The sequence below is a fragment of the Rousettus aegyptiacus genome, unplaced genomic scaffold (genome assembly GCF_014176215.1).
Source record: "Rousettus aegyptiacus isolate mRouAeg1 unplaced genomic scaffold, mRouAeg1.p scaffold_m13_p_16, whole genome shotgun sequence".
Lineage (NCBI taxonomy): Eukaryota > Metazoa > Chordata > Mammalia > Chiroptera > Pteropodidae > Rousettus > Rousettus aegyptiacus.
In genome coordinates, this window is record NW_023416291.1 from 5,259,316 (window position 1) to 5,283,860 (window position 24,545).

Below are 24,545 nucleotides of genomic sequence, written 5' to 3' on the forward strand. Positions count from 1 at the left end.
GTGATTAACTGAGAAAGCTAGTGAAAGCATTAGCAAAACTGGTGCTTCATCTTTTAAGAATCAAAACAATTTAGATGACAAGAGTGGTATGTGCAAAAAATGGAGGCACAAAAGAGAAGAATCTATTCCGCTAACAGTCATAGCTTATTACAGCTAGAGGCGACAGGTTAGGGAGAGAAGTGGCCAGAACAGACTGGAAAAGGTAAGACGAGGCCTGTATAGGGCTTTGTACAATTTGCAAAAAAAGTTTTGAAGTTCATCTTCTCTGCAATAAGAAGCTATGAGCATTTAGAGTGTTTGTAGGAAAGGATAAGATTTATGTTAAGAAAAATAACTCTGGACCTATCATGAAGAAAAGGTTGAAAAACATAAACTAGGAGCAGGAACGTTAGGTAGGCCAATGCAAGACCAAAAGGAAAATGATCATGATATAACAAAGGCAGAAGCCGGACTGTAGGCAACAGATATTAGAGTCCCAGAGCAGAGTCAACAGAACTTGGTGACCAGGAGGCGACACAGAGAAGCGACTACAATTACTCTAGGATTTCAAACTTCTTCTTCACACCATACACAAAAATTAACTCAAAATGTATCACAGATCTAAATATAAGAACTAAGTTGTTAGGCTCTTAGAAGAAAATATAGAAGTAAATCTCTGTGACCTTGGATTAGGTAAAGCCTTCTTGGGTAGAACACCAAAAGCACAAACAACAACAACAACTCTCTCTCTCTCTCTCTCTCTCTCTCTCTCTCTCTCTCTCTCTCTCTCGCTGTGTGTGTGTGTGTGTGTGTGTGTGTGTGTGTGTAATGTTGAACTTCATAAAAAATTAAAAACTTTTGTGCTTCGAAAGATTCCATCAAGAAAATAAAAAGGCAACCCACAGGAGAAAATATTTGTAAACCATATGTCCAATAAGAGACTTGTATTTAGAATATACAAAGAACTCTTACAACTCAATAATTAAAAGATAAATAACTCAGCTAAGAAATGGGCAAAGGTTCTGAGTAGATATTTCTCATTCACACACACACACACACACACACGGATGGGTAACAAATACATGAAAAGATGCTCATCATCATTAGCCAGCAATGAATCAAAACCGCAATATAATACCACTTCATATGCACTCAGATGGCTATAAAAAAAAGACAAGTGTTAACAAGGATGTGGAGAAAGTGGAACCTTCACGCATTCCTAGTGGGAATGTTAAGTCATGCAGCCACTTTGTAAAACCATCAGGCACTTCTTCCAAATGTTAAACACAGAGCTACCATTATGACATAGCAATTCCATTTCTAGCTATACTATCAAGGAGATTTAAAACATATGTCCACAGAAAAACACGTACAAATGTCTATAACAGCATGATTCATAATAACCAAAAAATGAAAACAAGAAAAGTGTTCATCAGCTTATGTACTAGATGAATGAAATATGGAATAGTCACACGATGGAATGTTATGCGGCTACGAAAAGGAATGAAGTACTCATACACATTACAACACAGATGGACCTTGAAAACATTATCCTAAATGAAAAAAAGCCAGGCACAACAGAACACATATTGTATAATTCCATTTAAATGAAATGTCCAGAACAGGCAAATCTAGAGAGATAAAAAGTAATCCGTGGTTGCCTACAGCTGTGAGTTGAGGAGAAATAGGAAGTGATGGCTAACAGGTACAGGGTTTCATTCTAGGATGCTGAAATCATCTAAAACTGATTTGGGGGATGGTTGTACAAACTCCGTGAATATACTAAAAACCACCAACTGGTACATTCTGAATGGATGAAATGTGTAATACGTAAATTATACCTCAATAAATCTATTATATTTGTTTTAATAGTGATTCAGGATTGTTCTCAGATTCAGTCCCTAAAGATCCATGCCCAGTTTCATGATAATTTCCACAAATATTTGAAAGTGTAAATAACACATAAGTGAGCAACTTACACAGGGGCAAAAACCACAATACTGTTTTGGCAACAGTTCCCAGCATCGAGTTACCACAGGGCCAATCACATTGGACATGGAGAAACATTAGCAGGCTAAAGGAGTGGCCTCTTCTGGCAGGCAGCAAGGATGGCTGAGTCCTCCTCCGGCATCTGTGACATACCTCCCTGTTTCTGAGATATAACAGAAAAGGAGGAAAATGGCAGCTACCCCAAGCGGTCCAGAATTGTCCAGCAGAGTACACAGGAAGCACTGCTCCCAGGATGGTCTTCAGGAATTTCAAATGTTCTTGAATTCCACAAGAGTGGGCAGAAATACTGATTTGTGACTGTCCCTTTAACATTTTCCTACCTCCACATCTATATACTCTCAGGTCGAAGTGAACTGGATCAACACATGTCACAGAGAGAGCACTGTTGTTAAGCACAGCAAGAGCATTTTTAAAGGAGTGATGACAACAGAGCCACCAATGCTGCGAAATGAGCGTGAGGTGAAGCACAGGAGAGGCAAGAGTTACAGACAGGGTCCCTCAGCATGCCTGGCGGCACCCCACTCTCCATTGTTCAGCTCCCCTATTTAGTCCTCACGTTCTTACTGGCTGTACTGCATAGGGAATGCCAAAGGTGTTCATTTAGAATATGTCCATGTTGTGACTTGAATTTTAAACTGTCATTCTAATCCCTTTAAAAAACTGACCCACAGTTTAGGCCTCAAAATTAATAGGCCACATAATCAACAGGAATAAAGATAAATATGTATTTTAAAATATATAAATACTACATATTTATAAATTTTGCTTCTCTTTTACCACAAATGTATATGTGTGTAACACCCATCTATCTCTTCTCCATCAATTTCTGAGAGCTTTCTACTTTTCCCAGCTGATATTTTATCTTTTCAGCATTCCTTTCTTCTATTTTCTATCCCAACCGCAAGCATAGTAGGGAGTTGCCTTGATCAGTCAACTTTAATAGACTGTCTGGATAGAACATTCACTTATTTGGAATTATCCAGCTTTTATCCTAATGAAAGAAACTCTTTAGTTTGAGAATTTCTGAAAGATACTTCTCCAGTCAGGCTTAAGTACTATTCATATTTACCATAACTTTACTGTTAGGAAGAAGACTGGTGCACATACATATGATGGAACATTACTCAGTCACAAGAAAAGTTGAAATACTGCCATTTGCACAACATGGATGGATCTTGAGATAATCATCCTAAGTGAAATAAGTCAGGCAGAAAAAGTTGAGAACCGTATTCCATTCATATATGGGTTATAAAAAAGGAAGCAACAAACAAACAAGACAGACAAAAACTCATAGATGCAGATAACGGTTTAGTGGTTACCAGAGGAAAAAGGGGAGAGGTGGGTGGGTAGATAAGGGTAAAGGGGTCAAATATGGTGACAGAAAATTTGACTTCTGATGGTAAACATACAATGCAATATACAGATGATGTATTATCGAATTGTACACTTGAAACCTATAAAATTTAATTAATTGACATCATCCCAATAAATTAAATTTTAAAAAGAACAATAAAAATAGAAATAAAAAATAATAGAAAATTTTAAAATCTTTACTATTAGACACAATGTGCTATGATGAATGTTGATTTTCAAAATGCCTTTGACCAAGTTCTGCACCAAAAGGTACATTTTGAGTGAACGGTGGTGAGGATGACTAATATGTCATGAATAGGGAACTAGCTTAAAGACAAGTTAACAAGAAGATAAATGGTCACCTTTCTTCCTTTGGCTAAAGACATGAGTATTTCTTTGGACAGGAAAAAGCGTAAACAATAGGGTGTGCAAGACTAAATCCTGGAATTGGTCTTATTTTATAAATAATCTCAAAGGAGTTTGCACAAAGGAATCTCTAAAATTTCAAGTAATACTGAGATGCATTGAAACTTAGAAAACTAAGAAGCCAATTCTAAACTACATTTAAAAGATAGCACACTCAAAGGTAAAAATTTGAGTCCTAGCAAAGAACCTGAGAGCAAACCCAACATTTCACTTTATTTATAAAAGGGGTGGGGGAGATGGTTATCAAAGTTCAGGATATAAACAAGGAGGAGCATTTGAAATTAAGAAGAACACATTATGCTCTCCTGTACAAAAACTTACGTAATACTTACCGCGCACCTCTGTTTACACTACACTTCAAGAAACACCAACAGGGGAAGTCTAACTAACAGAAACTGAAATGACCAAAGAGACGAAGAGGTTGATAAAAGACCTGAAAACTGAATTCCAGTTAGGAGAGAGAAAAATCAGAAGAGATATGAGTGAAATGTGCTCTCAGGATGAAGAAAGTTATCTAGGCAAAAGAAAGGGCTATAACTGCATCTTGAGAGAAAAATTATACTGTGCAGAGATGAAAGTCTTTACTTCTGACACTGTCAGAGGCTCTTTTTAGGTAAATCCAGGCCTGACTTTCACATGACTCCTCCCTTTCCTACCTAATCCACCAGGATTTCCCCCTTTCTGAATTCATTAATGGTAATTCTCTGTACCACTCACTTCTCAGAATACAATGCCTTGCTAGCATCTTATTCCCAGATGTTTTCTCCCTAATTGTAATAGTGGCCTCTTAAACGGAGGGATTCCATGTTTTCTCTGTTGCTCGCATATCAATGAGCATAATAATACTCTATAAAATTGTTAATATTGCAAACAACTATAATGAGGTCAAATGTAGATCCATCATACTGAACACTAAAACCAAGAAATTCTCCTTTGGCACAGAAATAAGTACTTTAAAGATAAATAGGAGAAAATTTCACTCGGTAAGTAGTAAATATCACAGGAATAGGTAAACACCAAAAATATAGTTAATTACAGAGAAGATTTAAATCATTTAGTGAATGATAACTTTAAAACTGAAAATTTTATAGGTGTTTGCAATGTATTTCTACTTTTTCAAAAAGGACGTCTGGAAAATCCAGTGCCGCACTGTCTGACATGAGACTATTGGACCAGTCCTGTACAAGATATATCAAGGAATAAAAATTAATGAATAATTGGCCTGAGACAAAACCATGAATAAGGCAGTCTATCATTGTTCTCTATGTCCCTTAGCTTTGATAACTATCAGCGCCTCGGGCAGTCCTCAGCTAAAGACATCCTACCTGGGTCAGTCAACACTCTGTGTCTCTCCTTTCTTCATGAAACTTCTTGTCCTTGAACTATTCCAGTGAGTAATTCCAAGTAAATGTAGCAAATATGCATTCTCATGGAGACACTGCAATACCCCAAAGAGGTCTGAGACCAAAACAAGTGTTTGATAGTTTTTCCCAAGAGTATAGTTTCTCTAAGATTAGATGGAATGATACTCACGGTCAGACGTAGAGGTGGTAGAGGTGAAGTAGCACCTCTACTTTTTGAGTGAGCGAATAGCACATTCTAATCCATACTTCTGTCCATATTTACAATAAACCCTATTAGTGAAGCAAAATGATAAAACTTGAATTCTAACAAAAGTTTAACTCTTTATTTCCCCTCCCTCCATTCTTTTTCTTTCACCTCAGTTCCCAAGACACTTAGAAATTCAAACATGTCCTGCCTACAAACACCACTGTTTTGTTCCCAGGGATTTTGTGTGTTTTTGGCTGCTTTGACTCATAACTATATTCATAATACTCTGGAGAAAATTATATTTAAATTAGGATTCAGAGCATTAAAAACATAGGAGGAATAATGGGCATCAGCACCACAAATCAATGTCTTACACATGCATAACCAAAAAATCCACCCAGTAAAACAAAAACACACCATCCCCATAAACACTGACTCTCTACTCTAAGAAAATAAAAACAGTCATAAAAAAAAAAAAGACTGTAAATATGAAACCTTAATTTGTCTTGCCCCATGCCTCAAAATAATTTGCATAGAACAAAATAAACAAAAGATAACGAATCAAAAGAGACTAAAAAGATGACGAGTTTTCAAATGGATAGTTCTAAATTAGAGCCTCAATGAGAAACAACAAAAATTAATAATGAATTTGGATGCTTTCATAGATTTCAGAGTTAGTCTGGGCAAGGGAATGAGAGTTATTGTAAAAGCATTTTTGCTAGGAGTTCAACATTTTGGAGCAAGCTTGGTGGCCAAGTTTGGCGACATGATATTAGTATCATAAAATACTAGAGTACTTGGAAAGCAGTATGCTATACTGGAGATCACTACATTGGTTTGGCAGACTTGAATACTTTTACTAGGAAATATTTCCATTGCAATAGTAAATAGGATATGAAAGAGATCAGATCCAATTTTTAGGATGTTTATGATTAATATGTTGCATGACATTTCCTGTGACAGGGAACTGTGAACCATGTCTCTGTGTGCAATATGTATACACGAATACATGAAATAAAGCACATAAAATGTATTTCTCCTGGCCAAGTGCATCTTGACCTTGTACATGAATGCAGCTCTACTTTCACCAAATGACAAACTATGAAAATACTGTAATAACTGCATTAGACTCTAACAAGCTTGATACTGAAATTGCGGACTCTATCATCATATCAATGGTGGCTGTAAAGCAGGATGTCTTGTTTTAAATAGGAAGGCAAATAACTGACTTGTGTTAAAAGCAAGACAGACAGAAAATGTACTATAATCACGATTCGGTGATGTAATGACAAATTGGGAAAAGGGAGCCAGATCCTATATGGAGAAATATAAATGCTGAAAGTCAACAAGCTACAAAGTCTGAGTTACATTGACTTGGAGCTAATACAGACAGGCACGTGATTCAACTGGAATAGTGGCAGCCCTAATATCCTTATATACAAGGGGTTTAAAAGACTGAATCCAGAATTTCAAAGTGGAGTTCATATAACAAGCACATTGCATTTAGATAATATGCTAATGGCGGTAGCTTTGGGGGCTAATTGGAATTAAGAGTCAAAGGTACTTTCTAAATGACATTCCACAGAACTGGAACTGGTATTAGCAAATCCTATTATTTAGTAAATATAATTAGCATCACTTTTTAATCACCAACATCTACTTTCCCTACTCAGCAAAAGAAAGGTTTCAGGATTCAAGTCCCAAATACCTACAGACTCCATCACTTTTCTGAAATAGGATCTCAAAGATGCTTATTTATTGAGTATTAAATGGTCCACACATATATTTGAAACTCACATTAGCGCTGCAAATAGTAAGGTCTGGTCTACACAAATGACTAATTTCTAAGCCTTCAGGGAAAGAGATTCACACTTGGAGCCCTATTTATTTTGTAATCCCCATGTTTAATAGTGAATACATTTTTTTCTGTGATGTTGTCTGAAACTTATTTACTGTCAATGACAACTAGGATTAACTCATCAGTGGCATTGAATTAGAGGCATCTGTATCCAGTGTTTTGCTAACATCTTATTGTTGCACCACATGGCTCAAGGAAGAGTAACAGTAACAGAAACTTGCATAACATATGACATTCAAAGACCTACATTATCAGTTGTTGCCAAGGCCCAAGTAAGTTAACGCTCCAGGGACTAATGTCAAATCAGAGATGCTAATCATCTCTGAAGAAGGGTGTACTAGCCAGCCCCGGTGAGCTTTACCCCCAGGTATTTATACTGCATGCAGTCTCCTCCCACACTCTTTACCATTACTAGCCTGACATCATAAGAACACTAGAGAAGATGAATGCAGTACTTCCCTTCCACGGCTAGTCATGACAGACATTGCCTAGCACTTAAAATGGGCTCAAAATAATTGAATGAAAACTTACTGAATGAATGACATAAGTTGATCTCAGAAGGTTTTTTGTGGCCACCTCTAACTGCAATATTTGCTGAAGTAAAGTGTTTTAGAATGAAGCACAATGTGTAGAATGTTTATATTTCACATGCAACGCATTCATTGAAAACAACAACACTTACTCAGAAGGGCAACTGGCTGTGTACTGTCATAGCGGTATCAATAATCATCTGTCTACTGAACCACCATGTCCCCAACACCAGACACAGTGTCCAGTACAGAGCAGGCACACTGTAAAGATTTGTGGCATGACCCAACCTGGAAACATTTTCAGCTTCCTTCACTAAGCTTCTTCCACATAAATGGAATGAAATTGTATCCTGGCTTCCAGAAAAACAACCGGGCTAATTCCACGAGCTGTTTAGTGTCAGGCCTGGGCATCGAAATCATGATATACTCATTTCTGATCACAGCCCTATCTGAATGTCCAATCTAATATCTACCTAATACCATCCTAACATCACACCTTGGTTTTAGACTCTAAGAGACAAATGATTTAAAATAGACAAAAACAGATTTTACACCTCTCAAAAATGACCCTTTTTTGCAAAAGGCTACATGAAACTCTCAAGCGCCTCTGCATCTGACACCAGGCAGGAGGTGTGTGGCATCGTGAAGACCAGTGCCACCTCAGTATCATCCCCTGGCACTTATCCCAGAATCAAACATAGCCAAAGCAGGATGTCCATGAAAGGAGACATTTTAAATGATAGTTTCATTATTTTTTTTTAATATCTGAAGCTCTCGTTGGGGATACCAGTTGATAAATCACCTCATAAATGATACGTCTGTATTTTAATTATCAGACTGCTAAGCCTTGCTCGTTCCTCTCTGGCACCTATTTTCTCCAGCACTCAAAGAAATCTGTGCAAAAATGAATATTATTCCATCATATAGAGCTATTGCAATGTTAAGAACTATATCTATTGAACATGCTCACTTAGTTTCCAAATCCATAATAATACTATTGTGCCAAATTCTTATTCTCTGTAATACTCCCAAAATTTCCCCTGAGTATTGTATAAGATAAGAGTCTCGTCTGATACTCTGTTTTAAACACAGGGACTTTTATCTAAGGGTTTCAAAGCATGTCATAACACATTATGTGATTTGTTGAAGACTACTCAACAAATCAGCGATTAAGTCCAAATTACCTAGCTCTAAATTCCACTTTTCCAAAGCATGATTCTCTGGAATCGGTTATATCCGCACTAGATTATTTGCATGATGCACTCATTGGTCAATGATTCATTCTTATCCATTTGTATTCAAAGAATGACCACAGGTAATCACTTCCTCCACCAAAAAACAAACTTTTAAAATTTCTTTCTTTTCACCAAAAAGGCAACGGAATTAATCTATATCAACTATAGAGCAAATATCACCTTGCCTTATACAAAATTAACAAAAAACATGTTATAAAACAGAAAAACAATGCATTTAGCATGAAACCAGATCTAACTGGACCTGCTTCCTCTATACAGAGAGTCCATTCTACTCATAAGTATGGCTGTTTGGTCTTCTAAGTTGCCTTGATATATAGCCAAGGGATTTAATATGAAATTACTATCAATAAAACCTGGAGCCATATTTTAGACATATGAAATTTTATGTTTTCTTATTTCTCATTCCTGAGGAAGAATTCTCAACTCATTCCATGTAATTTTCCCCAAAATACTGACTTTTAGCATGAATTATACTTAGTCTTTAAATGCAAAATTGTTACAAATTTGATTACTAAATGGTAACTTCCAGATTTTAGATGGCAAAATTAGAATGTGTTCTTTAACAAGAAGCGCTACAGAGCAAGTTGGTTACAATGATCTGGATCATCTGGTAAAACTTGTATCCAAAAGAACAGATTGCAACTCTGAATATCTTGGACCAGAAAAAAACATCATTCTGGCCATCCCTAAAATTTGAGCTTCAAATCAACCTATTCAAAATGAACCCAGTTCACATACTTGATCAAAATCTCTAGACAAATTTGCAACAATAGGCAAAAACGCCCTAGGATAAGATGAACACTCAAAATTTCTAAATGCCATAATTTCTTGAATTTTACAAGTCTCACATTCAGTCAACAATTTATGTCAATCTATTGTAAAAAAAAAAAAAAAAAAAAAAAAAAAAAGGAGCACATATTCAAATATAAATGAATTTTTGTCATCTAGATATTCCCCAGTAGATGAAAGGAAGATGTACTCCAGACACACACCTGAGATATAATTCTTATTGACAGTAAATACAGCAAAAGTTTTCCTTGGATAGTATTAGGGGTTTTGTACAAATTCCAATGGGGATATGAAAAATATGGTAGTGCTAATGTTATTTACATCTACTATGTGTCACATTAAATTAGCAGTAGCTAATGTGTTTGGTTCCCAAAAGTTCTCAAGTGTACGTTTAAAAAATGGCATAAAAACATAATGGCAAAAATGAAATGAAAAAACTAATAGAAAACGTGATGATATCTTGACAGATTATTGCAACGAATTCTTACAATGCTAACTAAAGCACCAACTAATTTAAGAAAAATGTATAGTTTTCAACTAGAATGACTCAAGTCATTGAGTTTTTATAGAACGATCTACGCAACCTATAGTGAGTTCTTAAAACTAAGTTTTCCAATGAAGTAACTTTTTCAAAAATAAATTTAAAAGCACCAAACAAAATTTTTAGAACAACATTTTTAACCTAAAAATAAATATCCTATTTTTTATATTTAAATCAAGTAGCTTTTGCTTGCATACAGAATTACTCCAAATGTTTGAAGTAACAAACATTTTTATTTCCTATGATTCTGTGGGGTGGCTGAGCAAATCTTCTGGCCTATATTAGCTTGGCTGGCACTGAATAACCTATGATGGCCCACTCACATGTCTTAGGGTTGGCCAGCTTGTTGATCTAGAAAGGCCAGGACTAGGATAGCTGGCCTCCACTCAGTGTGGTATTTCATTCTTCAGTCAGATATTCAGGGTTTCTTTACACAGCAGTCTCAGGGTTCCAATGAACAGCAAACTCAGGTAAGCTCCAACATGGAAGTATACCCCAAACCTCTGCTTAAATCAAACTTCCCAGTGTTCTGTCAATGAAGGTAAGTCATATTATCAACCCTAGATTTAAGGGTAGAGAAAGTAAACTCCACCTTCGCTGTATTTGTGATTTCTTTTTTGCAACTAACCACAATACCTTCAACTTTAAATATTAAATAGCCTTGTTTAGCATCTGAGACATAAGGAAATTTTTCTTATTCCAATGTTAATGTTGCTTCTCCACTTCTAAATGTACAGTGTAATTTTTCTTCTTGTTTTATAGTCCATATTTCTCTCCACCTTTCCCAGAATATAGATGCACTTTGGTAAGTGAAGAGAGCGGATAACAAGATATTGGGAAATATGAGATTAATGTGAGAAAAGACAAAACCATAACACATCTCTTTACTTACATCTCAAGCCAAAGGAAAAAAAAAAATCTAGAAATGTCTAACTTGTTTTATGTCCTATAGATGTGACCTAAGTATAAGTCTTGTGTTCAGAGAAAAGAAAAAATGATATCAGTAGTTAAAATTGACAAAACATAACAAATTTGAGATCTGGAATGGACAATTTATTTTTATCTCAAATAATAAAAAGTGGGCTTTTCTTAATATTATAAACTATTTAGAGGCAATAATTCAGGAGCTAATGCCAAACATAATGCAGCTTGCTCTGCTAACATTATTAGGATAATGAAACCCTAGTTTTCAGAAAGAATATCTAGTACAATGGCAGCCATTTTGTTTAAAACAATCTGATCAAGAACACTTCATCATTGGTAAGTGACAAGAAAGAGTTTCATTGCCTCTTAATGGCAATTAAATAACCATTGACATCATTGGTAGGAAATGTCTTTCATCACCATTTCAGATTTCTTGAAATAGCAGGAAACATGATTTTGTTATTGTAGTGTTAATGCAGTTAGGGTATGTAATAGTCTCATAAAAGTAAAAACAGAGCTTGAGATTTAATGACAATTACTATCACTTTTTTGTTTAAGACGAAGCAACTATATGCATTTGATCAAACCTCCATCCAGATTTGTAAAGAATCTTTCTCGTCAGTAAAACTATTTTTACTCCATCATAAAATTAATTATTCTAACCTAATAATAAAGGTAGTCGACAGTGTAATTTAAAGTAGAACTGTGCATGTTACAATAACTCACACATTTTTCCACTGGTATCTTAAGGTATCACATTACTTTTACCTTCAAACCCACTCCTAATCTTTCTCTTTTATTTGGTCGAAATATAATAGAATCTTCATGAAATGTTTTTACCTTAAAAACCCAAAATGCAAAGTAACATATAATTTTGTGATATTTCATTTAACTCAATAATTGTTTCCACATTTTTTGGCTCTCTCTGGTTAGTGTCAAATTGTTTTGATTATTAGCTGATGAAAATGAGGAAATTTTTTCCCCTCTACACTGCTATTCCGCTTTCACTTAATAGCAGTTATTTCCTCTGATATCACAGCTTGCAAGTACTGCTTAACCATTTAATTCATGTGCTTCAGATTTCTGACTTTATTGCAAAGTAATCCTATGTGGAAGCCTATCTCTACTCCCCTAAGAAACTTTATCCATTGGCAGCTAAGACATCCTTCAGAATTTAAAGAAGAGACCACCATGATTATGGTGTTCTCATTTTCTTAAAAATGTAAAAATCCACAGATAAAGGAATAAATGATACTCTCATTAAACTAAGGCAGAGGAGAATTATATTTGCCAATCTTAATTTTTTTCCTTACCCAAACAATCGAATAAGTTAAATATGACCAGAAATAATTTATGCCTTTGTTTACTTGTTTATATTTGATTTTGTCCCAAAAGTTTAGAGTAATAAGCACAGACAATTTTATGATATCTCAGGTAGGTTTCAAATGCCTTTGGTTAGACTAATCAGAATTGGGAATTTTTTCAAACTTCCACAAAAGCAAGATCCAGACTATAACTTTAAAGGTTCACAGTACAAGAAGGAAACGATCAAGAAGCTACTCCAAATTTCACCGGGATCTAAAATTGACTCTCTAGTATCCTCTGACAAAACTACTTTTGTGTGTGTCTACCCTCTGAATTTAAACTTCTACTCCCTTTCCTTCTTCCCTCACCTAAAAAGCTAATAGCATTTAAAATCAATTTTAAATGAAGACTTAAAGGAAATTACTACAATAATCCTAGCTTCTTGATTAAGTCTCCCCAGTCATATATACACACACACACACGTATATGCATTTACACATTTATACACATATGTGCGTGTGTATACATACACACATGTATACATATACAAATATGTAGACACACACACACTACTGAGAGTTGGGGCCACTGAAACTCCCTCTTAGAAAACCCCATTGCTATCATCCAAAGATGATTTCAAGAAGGCATGGTTGGCCACACCTTCTCTGGCTTTAATCTAAAAGGGCAATATTTAGGCTCTTTGCTGCTTCCAAAGTGATCTCCAAGTTTTTGACACATCTTTATTCCTGACTTTTTCCTCAACACAGGTCTAGAATTCTGGATTCAGTACTGCCACTACCTGAAGTCCACGACATCCTTCTCTAACGTTGAACACTGCCTACTTACAGTTTGTAGGTGTCGAAACACAATGTCAGTTGGATATATGTTGCATGTTTTAATTCCATTTTGAGCTATGTGCTAAATGAATTCTACTGTTATCTTTCTGTCAGAGAGAAATATGGTAAAATGAAATCATAAAAAGTGTCATCCCTTTTCACCTATCTTATTTCCAGTACAAAGGGGAAAATAAACATTATAGGAAAAGAAATGACAAAAAAAAATGTTTGTTGATATGTGAAGAATAAAGAAGACACTAAAGTACTGAGTGACCCATAATAAAGATATGTCTGAAAATAAAGTCCATGAGGTTTGAAAAAACCAAGCTCTAAGTGTAATTTCAAACACAGAACTTTTAAAATAATTTTTAAATGAAGATATCTTCATTCTTTCCTAGTGTTTGTGTGTATTTTGAAAGAAAGTTAAATATTGTGATTTTTCAATGTTATTTTGCTAGTGTTTTGATCCAAAGAGTTCAATTTACTGAACTTCCCCTGAAAAGTATGTGCTGTCCCCACTCTTCTGAGTATAATTTGATGTGTGTAAGGAACTGGAAAGGATTATAAGAAAACCACAAGACATAGTTCTCTTCTGGCTATTATTATTATTTGGCACCAGAACTTGAGCCTGAGAGGTTTATTTCCGTAAAGTTCAAAACACATCTTGTGTGCACTATGTAATTATCATATTATATGTTATATTTTTTTACCTCCTTGAGGGAAGTTTGCTCTTCTAGTTTGGTTACCAGATGGCATAATTCCCTAGGTCTGGTGTGTGCGTGTCTGTGTGTGTGTGTGTGTGTGTGTGTCTGTGTGTGTGTGTCTGTGTGTGTGTGGTGTGTAAATATATCTGAAAGCCTACATGTGACAGATGTGACGGTCCTTCAGACAAGCCCTCAGCTAGCTCTCAAGTAGGACAAGTCCAAAGTCATATTGTTCAGCCCCCAACACGTTCGGTGTTCATGTCCAAACTTCTGTCTTTAATAATTAGTCACAAAATCTTCAGCCACTTTCGTGCAGCTTGCTTTGTTGACCTACATGGCAATGCTACCACCTAGTGGAGCTTGCCCATCATTTGATGAGCATGCTATAATCAAACCCTATCAAGAAAAGCTCCCATTTGTGGTTGGGTTTGTGGCCTTATTGCAAGAACCTCCTTCCCAAAAATATTCCTTCCTATGAGGATTGCCAACCTTCAAACTGTTCATAAACTCCAACATTAGATTCACTTTTTGGAAAGTCAGCCATCAAAGAATGTATCGTTGTTTCTAATACACTGCTATTCTAAATATGCCTAATACCTAAGAGGAAAAAATGTAATGCCCACAATTTTCTCAAATTAAGATTTTTTAATCTAATTGTCCACTGAGAAGTTATTCAAATGTGAAAGTATGGTTAAGCTCAGAATATAACCCGAGAAACACACACCAAAATATTGATAGTGATGATCTCTGAAGGGCAGTAATAAAAGTAAAGGAAGCAAGGTGTGATGTTTTTTCTTGCTTTTTTAAGATTTTCTGCATTGAGCAAGTACTTTTGATATTAAACAAGTAACTGTTAATCTTTATTTATATTCCAGCCATGCAGAATGAATCAGAAATCCAGTTTTCAAGATGGCAAGAAGCAATATCCTTTTATTATAGAAAAGGGCATCTAAGCAAAGAATTTAATTGACTCATCCAAAGTAACTGTGATGGTTAATTTTATGTGTCAACTCGACTGAGCCACAGAATGTCCAGACTGCTGGTTAAACATTATTTCTGGGTGTGTCTGTGAGGGGCTTCCAGAAGAGATGGGCATTTGAACTGGCGGACTGAGTAAAGCAGATGGTCCACCCTAGGGTGGGGGGTTATCATCTAATCAAATGAGGGCTTCAGTAGAGCAAAAAGGCAGAAGGATGTTGAATTTGCTCTCTGCCTGACTGTTAGAACTGGGACACGGATCTTCTCCTGCCCTCAGTTCTCCTGGTTCTAGAGCTTTCAGACCTAGACTGGAATATACACAATCAGCTCTCCAGCTCTCAGCCCTTCAGACTACACCTCTGACTCCCCTAGATCTCAAGCTTGTAGACAACAGATGTAGGACTCCGCCTCCATAATCGCCAATACATGTCCTATTGGTTCTGTTTCTCCAGAGAACCCTGACGCGTCCATAATCGCCAATACATGTTCTATTGGCTCTGTTTCTCCAGAGAACCCTGACTAGTCACTGGCAGAATCCCGGCTTCTCAGTCTCAGTTTCAGTACTTATGCCACTATATCATGAAGTCTCTCCTCCGCCTCGTCTCTGATGGGTTTTCTTAAATAACCTCTTTCCACAATGCCCATCTCACACTTATTATGATTTTTCCTATAAACAAAAATTTCAAGCAGGTACTTTTGTATGAAAATGGAACAATAAGACAAGAAGCAATGAATGTCTTCTGTAATTACATCTTACCTGTGACAAGAACAAAGTCCAATCTTATTGTGCATAAATTAGTGTGTAGCATCCGATTATCTCAATCAAAATATCTCTGATAAGTTAATACTAGAATACTAATATTTTCAGACTTTCTTATTAAACTATTCAAGATGATATAAAATATAAATAAGATATAAGATAAAATGTCAAAGCTCTAATAGAAACCTAAAAGCTTTCCTGAAATATTGAAAAAGCAGTAATTCTACTCTAACACTGACGTGGTAAAACTCATGAGATTCTCTCCTTTGTTTCTAAAACCCCTCCCTCCCTTTGGCCTACTTGCAAATAAGCAGACTATGACACAAAAATACTATTGGCCAAGTAAACCTAGTAATTATTCCTATTTTCGGTTTTAAAAGAAAAATCCAATCTGGCTTTTATCAGTGCTCCTTTCTATCATTCATTGAGCACTTACTACATTCTAGGTGCTTTGTAAGAAAATATCTCCAATCCTCACAATAAACCTACAAGAAGGTGGTGTTACCATTTGCTTCACTCATGAAAGAAGAGGCTCCAAAAGCTTCTTGCCCAAGCAACTCAGAGAGACACTCCATTTCTGTCCCAATGAAGATTAAATATTTACATCTAAAGTTGCATTTATGTACTTTTTATGCTAGATGCTAACAAGTTATATCTAGGATCTTGTTCACAATTAGCCGGATCACCAAACCATTTCAGCAGCTGACCAAGTCACCCACTTTGTAAGTATCTTCCTTTGCAGACAAACGCATAGAGACACAAAATTAATTAACTGTTCCCTCCTAAAAAGGCTGGCTGTTCAAGGATACAGCAGGAGGGCTGTACGAGAGACTCCTCAGAAAGAGAAAACACTTCATCTAGTTCCTTCATAGAATTTCCTGAGGGGAGGTAAACTGCCCAGTCTCCCAGAACATCAAAACTGCAGTTGAGAATGAGCTAATCTTTCAATCAGCTCCACTGGGCTCTCTGGCAGGAGGCAGAGGGAGCTTGGACAGTCACAGTCTGTTATGAGACTATGGGATTTTCTTCCTCAGTGCTATTATTTTGGCACTTCTCACAAGCAATAAATCCTTTAAAGCCTAACAAGTAATTGTAAAGAGATTGAAACTAAAGCTGCAATAGTTGCAAAGCTTTTAATGTGTCACTGGAGTAAACCATCATGTTCCCTGTTCTAAACAAAAATGTCCTTCATTACTGTAGGGTTATTTTTTACCACCTGCTACATATCTGGCACTATTAGAAAATGCAAAAAGTACACACATGCATACTCAAAACGGAAGTTCCTGTCTCAAGAAATTTAATGTAACAATGAGGAGGCAAAATGTTTACAAGTAATAATCACAATTTTTTAGTGAAACCTTCCTAACATAGTAACAAAGAAAGATTCATAATCATGACAGTCAAAAATTATCAAATCCAAATCTCAAGTTATTTGAATTTTTATGGATCAAGGCCCCATCTGAAAACAGAACTCTCCCCAGATGGTTCAGATGGAGAGATGCTAATAAAGAGACCGAAAACAAAGGTGTGAGAAGAACAGATAACCGACAAGGGATGAGGAGACATCCAGAGACCTAACCCCAGGAAGGCGCTACCACACCTGTGGCTGAACGGGCGTGAGGAAGAGACAGTGCTGAAGGCGCGCAGAGGAGCTGAAGCTGCAGGAGGGGCTGCCTACCAGGAGCTGACTCGTAGAGGAGCACGTCTACTGCAGGAAGGAAGCAAGGAAAAGGACCCATACCTCTTTCCTTCTACTCACCGAGTCCTCTCAGTGCCTCCTCTGGCAGCGAATGGAAGACAGCTGGAAAGGATGCCCAGGAAATGCTGTCCATAACCAGCAGACAACTGTCAAGGCATGAAGTAAAGAGGGGCGGGGGGGAGGACAAACACAATGTATTACCATATATGCCAATACACTTTTATTATTATAAATATTAATAAGCAATAGACACAAAGGATTCCCTATGCCAGATACTGGTCTAAGTATTTTTACATATATTACTACATTACATCGTTTAATCTTCACAACTTTATGAGTTAAGACTATTATTAATTCCCATTTACAGATGAAGAAACTGAGGTAAAGGGAGGTTACATAGCTATATGTGGTAAAGCCCAGAATGGAACCTAGGTGACCTGGCTCCAAAGTTTATGGCCTTAAACATTATGTTCACTGCCGATTAAGCCTAAAACCCTCTTTCCACAATAGCACCCTAGAGCTGCATCTCTGGAAATGAAATCAACAAAGTAAAATAAAATTTGATGCCTCAGGATTTCACCAAATATTTCTTATTAATGCACAGGGAGAGTAAGTATTTAGGATGCACACTCCTCTACCATACAAGGAAATAAAATTAAGTATAATTCTGATTTTGCCTTGAATTCCCATAGATGCAGGAATGCCTGAAGGGGTAGTGGAAAAATAATCAGAAAACACTATTACAAAAGAGAAAACCAGTGGCAGAAAGGAAAACGCCATGATTTAAAGTCCAAAGAAAGAAGTTTTTTTTACAAGGAGCAACTACTGCCATTGCTTTGCCTCTGGTTCAATCTGAACTTGGAGAAATGTTGACGTTCTTGAACTAGTAAAGTTGTAAAGCTCCTCAGAGACGTTTCTTCTTGGAGGCAGAAGAAAACCGATTAGCCATTTAACCTGAGGTAGGTGCACGCTCGAGTTTGAAAGGAAGCAGGCATAAAGGAGGACTTATTTGAACAAGTCTGCAATAGTCACCAGATTGTTGTTGCAACTCATCACATCCTTCCTGAAAAATATGGAAGAAATCCTAAGCTTTCCCTGGCCCATAATAAATCACACAGGAGCTGCCACTCCCAGGCTAAATCTTCCGGTTCGCTCCCTGCCTCTCCTCCCTGCTCCCCCCACCCACCCTCATATTTTTCCAGTCTCAGCTAGAGAGAATAAGAGAATGGGAGAAAAGTTTGACCTTTTTGTTCCCGTTGTTGCCCTAAATCTCTAAGAAAATAAGAGGACGATTCTTTTGCTCCTGCTTTTGCTCAAAATTTTTGCATCAGATTTCATAGTTGACAAGCGTCCACCAAAAAGGCTGTTCATTTTCCCTTTACCCTTAAAGAGTGTGCTCACTTAAAAAGATGAACGTTTAGAGATGGATAAGAAGACTCTCTTGTCCAGAGTTTCTCTCCTACTATGCTATACTAAAGCACTGACTCTCCTAAGATTTATTTCTTTGCACTATCAGTAAAACTATTAGTTTAAATGTATATGTTCACACATTTCAAAGCACATTCGAAGCATTATCTATTGGATCTACATAACAAGCCTATGATTTATCCAACTGGCTTATCTCTGTTCATGTCATCACCACTGTTTATAGGGGTTAGTAAGGTGGGGTTTGAAAAGTAAATGAGGCAAAGTACAGTGTGGGAATGGAGTAAAAGAGTGGGTTTATAGTAGGGAAACCTGACAAATACTACTTCACTCAGGTTAGAAATGTTAACATTAAGAGTGATAAGACATGTTAACAGTATACACTCCTGAAGTTATGAAAATGGCACTTTACAGTTTTCCTCCTAGAAACTCATAAATCCAGTCTAATCATGAGAAAGACATCATCCAAACCCAAACCAAGTGGGTCATTCTACAGATATTACTGACCACTTCCTAAAAACTGCTGAGGTCATCAAAAACAAGGAAAGTCAGAAAACTGTCACAGCTAAGGGGAACTGAGACATGATAACCAACTATAATATGGTATGAGTCCTCAAACAGAAGAAGATTAGGTAAAAAATAAGAAAATCAAAATAACTTTAATGAGGTTAATAATAATCTATCAACATTGTTTCATTAACTACAGCAGATGCGCCACAGCATAAAATGCTAATAATAGGGGAAGCAGGTGTGGAGCATATGGGAATTCTCTGTACTATCTTCACAATTTTTCTGTAAATCTAAAACTATTCTAAAAAAAATAAAGTGTATTTTTAAAAATAAATTGAGGTAATGCATGGAAAGTGTTTGTAAATCATGGTATATTATTAGGGTGATGATGGTGGTAATGATTAGAGCTGTGTTTCAGTGATGATCCGGCAGTACTAAAAAGTGGATTAGTGCACTATTCACAATGGATTTTCCTTAGCTCCAATTTACACTTCAGTATTCAAAATTTCAGTTTTTTTAAATTATAAACTTTGAGGTATAGAACTTCTGAAAGTGGTTCTACTTATCATTAGATAGATCTCAAATTATTCAATAGCTCTTAATCATTCTGCAAATCATTGATTTAATACCCATCATGTGCCAGGTACCATCCTAAATACGAAACACAAAGGCTCACAAAGGTGAACCAAGCTCCCAGCCGTCGAAGAGTGAATCTCTCAAAGAGAAAAGCAGAAGTAACCAGTGTTTATTGGGGGCCTAGAGTTTAACAATACTCAACTTTACCTACATTGCCTCATTTAATCCACATGGAAACCTCCTAAGAAATCTTCCATTAACACCCGAGCCAAGCGTGAGGCATTTGCTCCCACAGCATCCAGTTCTTATACTTATTCTGGAGCTTACCACACAATAGAACAAAAGCTGACATACTGTCCACACCCCCAGCTAAACTGTCAAGAACTTAAGAACAAGGACTTGCTCATTGTCGTGGCTCTAGCATAATAAAGCAAATTATCTGCCCATATTTGGTAAAGTTAATGAGATTTAGTCAAGACTCTTTCATATGAAAGTGACTGAAACTGAAAGCAAAGAGATGATTTAGCAGCTCATAGACCCCCAAAGGTTAATGGGAACTTCAGTGTTCTGGCTTCCTAAGGACTTTCTTCTGTCTGAACAGTCCTGGTCTTTCCCTGTACCCACTCATCCTCTGAGAGGGGAGGATTTTGACAGCTGGTGTACTTAGGAGAGGGCACTGCCTAGCTTGGCCTCTTCCTGGTTGAGGAAGCAGGATCTGCCTCCCTACCTTACTACAGGGAGAGTATTCTGTTCTGCTTTCTAATATAGGCTAAGCTTACCTTACAGGATTTGGCTCTATAAACCAATTCAGGAAAAAGTACTTAGAAGTCCACTGTGCCTGCACATCTAAAGTATGTTCACTAATCCAGCTTTTATTAGTATTGCAGTTGACATTTTGATCTCCATCTAACTCCTATTGCTATTACTCAAATTATTCCAAACTAGAAGAGGGGAAAAAATAGCAAACTGTTCATTAGCCCCTGAAGTCCTGCCAGAAAATGCCCTGGGTCTCAGGTAAAACTGAATTCAGGAGCTCAGGTCATCACAGAAGAATGCAGGCTCTTCATGCTCACCTCTGCTCTCCTCTGCACTGGTTTCATTCACTCGTAGATAAACTTTCTTCACTGTGATGATACCTGTAGTTCCAGGATTGTAACTCCTCAAGCTTAGCAACCAGAGAAAGAAAGTAAACTGCTTCTTTCCAACTTTTTCAACAAAAATCCTGAGATTTACTCTTCCTTGGATGATTTAGGTCCTTTCTCTATCCCTGGACCAATCTCTGTGACCAGGGGGTCAGAAAGCACCAGTAAACCAGGCTGGGGTCACATGAGGCCCTGGGGGGTCTACACCTTCTAAATGGAATGTGTTTACAAAGGGGGCACTGATGGGAGAGACCTAAACAAGACAACAAAAACCTACCACAGCTATTACTAACTTTTTTTATGTAAAAGAAATCAACTGGCACACCACTTAAAAGAGGCAAATACATTACATGTGTTTGATCCCAAGTCTGTATGCTTTCCTTTATATGAAGAAGCCTCCCAAAGCCCGCACCAATAAATCTCATCACCCTTACAAATGATCTAGCTGAAGAAGTGGTAGAAACTCTTAAGAAAATTGTAGATAATATTGGTGAAAGAGAACTTACTGGATTTCTTACCATTTAACTCACTGCTCTGTGCCCTAGAATAAGAATCACTCCTGCCAAATACCTAATAGTGCAACATCTCAATGTTTTTCTAGACCAGCTCTGCTCCAATGGAACAGAAGTCATGGAAGACTAAGTCATATTTGGAAGACTGTTTAATATGCTACTGTTTACTTTTTTTTCCACCTTACTTATTAATACTTGCTAGGAACCTCTATGCAATGGGTCAAATATAAGATTACCTTTTTTCTGAAACTCAACTCATTTCTAACTGTTCAGTAGCAGAAAACTTAAATTCATTAATTCAGGTTAAACTCAGTTACCTTCTTAGTCAAATCAGAGCAAACTCAATTTAGGATTCTCTCCCCAAACCCGCCCAATTTAAGTTTCAGTTGGCTTACTGTCCTGACATCAGGGAAAGGCCACCCTAGCTTCTGCTGATACATACTTCATTCCATCTGACTCGTGGATCACATCACATACCCATGCTAGCATCTGCCGAGTGTATCTCTCTGCCTCTCTAAGCTGCTTTCTAGTGATGCTCCCGTTACAAACTCAAGGCCCCTCTACAACTGTCTGCTTTCATGGGCACATCCACACCACTCTTGGCTATATAGGGAAAGATCTGGCTATGTCTTACACCATATATGAGCACAAGAAGATTGCCTCTAAGACCCTTCTCCTAGCAACCCTGTGCTGTCTCCAGCTAGTCTGCTGCTCCGTGGATAAGGACTGCAGCATCCCTGGGCAAGCAGGCCAGGAACAGAGCACATTACCCTTCTCTCCTTTGTTTACCCAGTCCTGGGGCCAAGACTGCTGGACTGTTGCTGAGGCAGGTATAGGGAAGGGCACAGGGCCCCTTGCCAGAGACTGCCACCGGCATCTACTAATACTCCTTTCCATTTTTTTCTCCATAGCCAAAGAAATCTTTATCAAGTCTAGGAAAGGAAAAACACTTTTACATTATCACGAGTTCTTGCCAATCTTCTAATCCTTTCTCTCAACTGTTGTCTCTACCAGGAGTTTTAAACTCAAAATTTGGGATCAACTGGCTTGTTTTCAACTGTTCTGCCTGGCCTTTCTTCTCTGAAATAGTGAGGTCAGACTTCTCTGAAATACAGATAAAAGTTATTTTTTTAAAAAGTTACTAAAAATAAAAATACAGTTGTTAATGTCGAAATTTTCCCCATGATGTGATTTGAACCAAGCTGAATTTCCATATTGAAGGTACTAAGACCTGGGCTACCGAAGTGTAAAATACAGATAAGAAAACGTGCCTTTCTAGTTAAACATAATATGAATACCTGCTTTCAGAATAGTTGACAAACTTCTTCTCAGCCTTTCACAATAACCTTTGGACTACCCAAAGAAATGACCAGAGCAGCCAATTGAAAAGACATCTCTAGTCTTCTCTGGCTAAGCCCTTAAGTATATGGTAACCAAGGCAATAGGAGAGGACAAACTTCACACTTAGCAGTTGGAGACTTTTATAATGACATCATAACTTTATCACAGACTTTGTAACTTCAAGTCACTGCAAGGATCCCGAGGACACTATATGGACAGAGGTTTCCAATTCCCCACCGCCCCTCACCACCATGAAATCACTCTCAGACTCATCCTGAAGAAAATCATGGAAAGGGGATAATTATCTGAAGGGACATGGTTTAATTTAAAAGATACTGAGCTGTCAAAAAGAGACAAAATGAGAAGAGTATTAAAGATTATAAATTGCAAAGCATGAAGTTTATTTTTCCTTAACCATCCAGTGAGACTGTCATCTGTAGGGGGGAAGAAAAGATGCCTATTTTCCCGGCACTTCAGAATGTGATGAGAGTGACTGCTGCTGCTGGCCAATCCTCCAAAATCAATCCTTCCTACAACAGCACATGGCAAAATGGAATGAGGCGAGAGAGTAATAACCACTCTGATAGCAAATCACAATATTCCGAATCGACTGTCACAAATGTTATTACTCTGTTTACTACTTTGGCTGACTTGAGGATATTAAGGTGATTAAAGAAAAATGCATGGAAAGAACGGAGAGAGGGAGCGAGAGGAGGGAGAGAGTGGGAAGGAGTTGCGGGGGAAGGGATAGAGGGAAAGAAAGAAAAGGGGGAAAGGGAGCGACCGAAATGACCTCTATAGTGCAAAATAACTCCATGGTAAAATCATTTCCTCAACAGGTTACGAGTGAAATGAAAGCGGATGATAGTGCCAGGTTGTTCAAATAAGGTACGCTTCAAAAGTCTCTCTTCACTATATCCGCAATGAATTCAGAGCAACAACAAAAGTTAAAGTTTGCTTATCTTTACTGAGTATCTTGTTTGGAGTTTCTGCTTCAAGAAAACTTGAAAACTCTCTATTCAGTAAGTATGAAATCACCTACTTATGATCTTAAAAAATGCTGCTTTTAAATGAATGAAATTAAGAAAAATGAAAAGAATGAGAAAGGGCATAAAGCAACCTAAAGCCCTTGAACATCTACACAGTAACGACTTTTCTTAATGCCTCCGTATCTTCATGCACGCATAGGTAATTTCTAAAACCCAGGTCCATTTACCAATTGACATTCTGTGCTACTGCTTACAGCTGGAAAAGACGATGCTCTCAGCAGAGCTGTAACCCATTTAGCAGACTGCACTGTGAATTAGCCTTCTTTCCTCCCAGGTTCCACAGAAGGGGTGCAATGGCAACTCCAGTCACTAGAATTGTTCCACAAATGCCTTCAAGGAGATTTCAGAAGACAGAAACCCCCACAAAGTCTACTGATTTATATATAAAATGCATAAAGGAGTTTTATTATCAATTTCGATTTCTTATTTTTTTTTTATTATTTTCCCTAGCATGGAGCAGGCTTTGTGCCTGTAGATCTCCCTAAATGTTT

At 37.2% G+C, this 24,545-nt stretch overlaps 1 long non-coding RNA gene across 2 annotated transcripts in view; it reads right to left on the reverse strand.

Annotated features, from left to right (window-relative positions):
- The window catches only part of LOC107512505, a 337,769-nt gene that overhangs the window by 287,387 nt on the left and 25,837 nt on the right, over positions 1-24,545 (reverse strand). For both annotated transcript variants that reach the window (XR_004954838.1, XR_004954839.1), the window contains exon 2: positions 17,560-17,645. This is a non-coding gene — a long non-coding RNA (uncharacterized LOC107512505). The remainder of the gene's footprint in view (positions 1-17,559; positions 17,646-24,545) is intronic.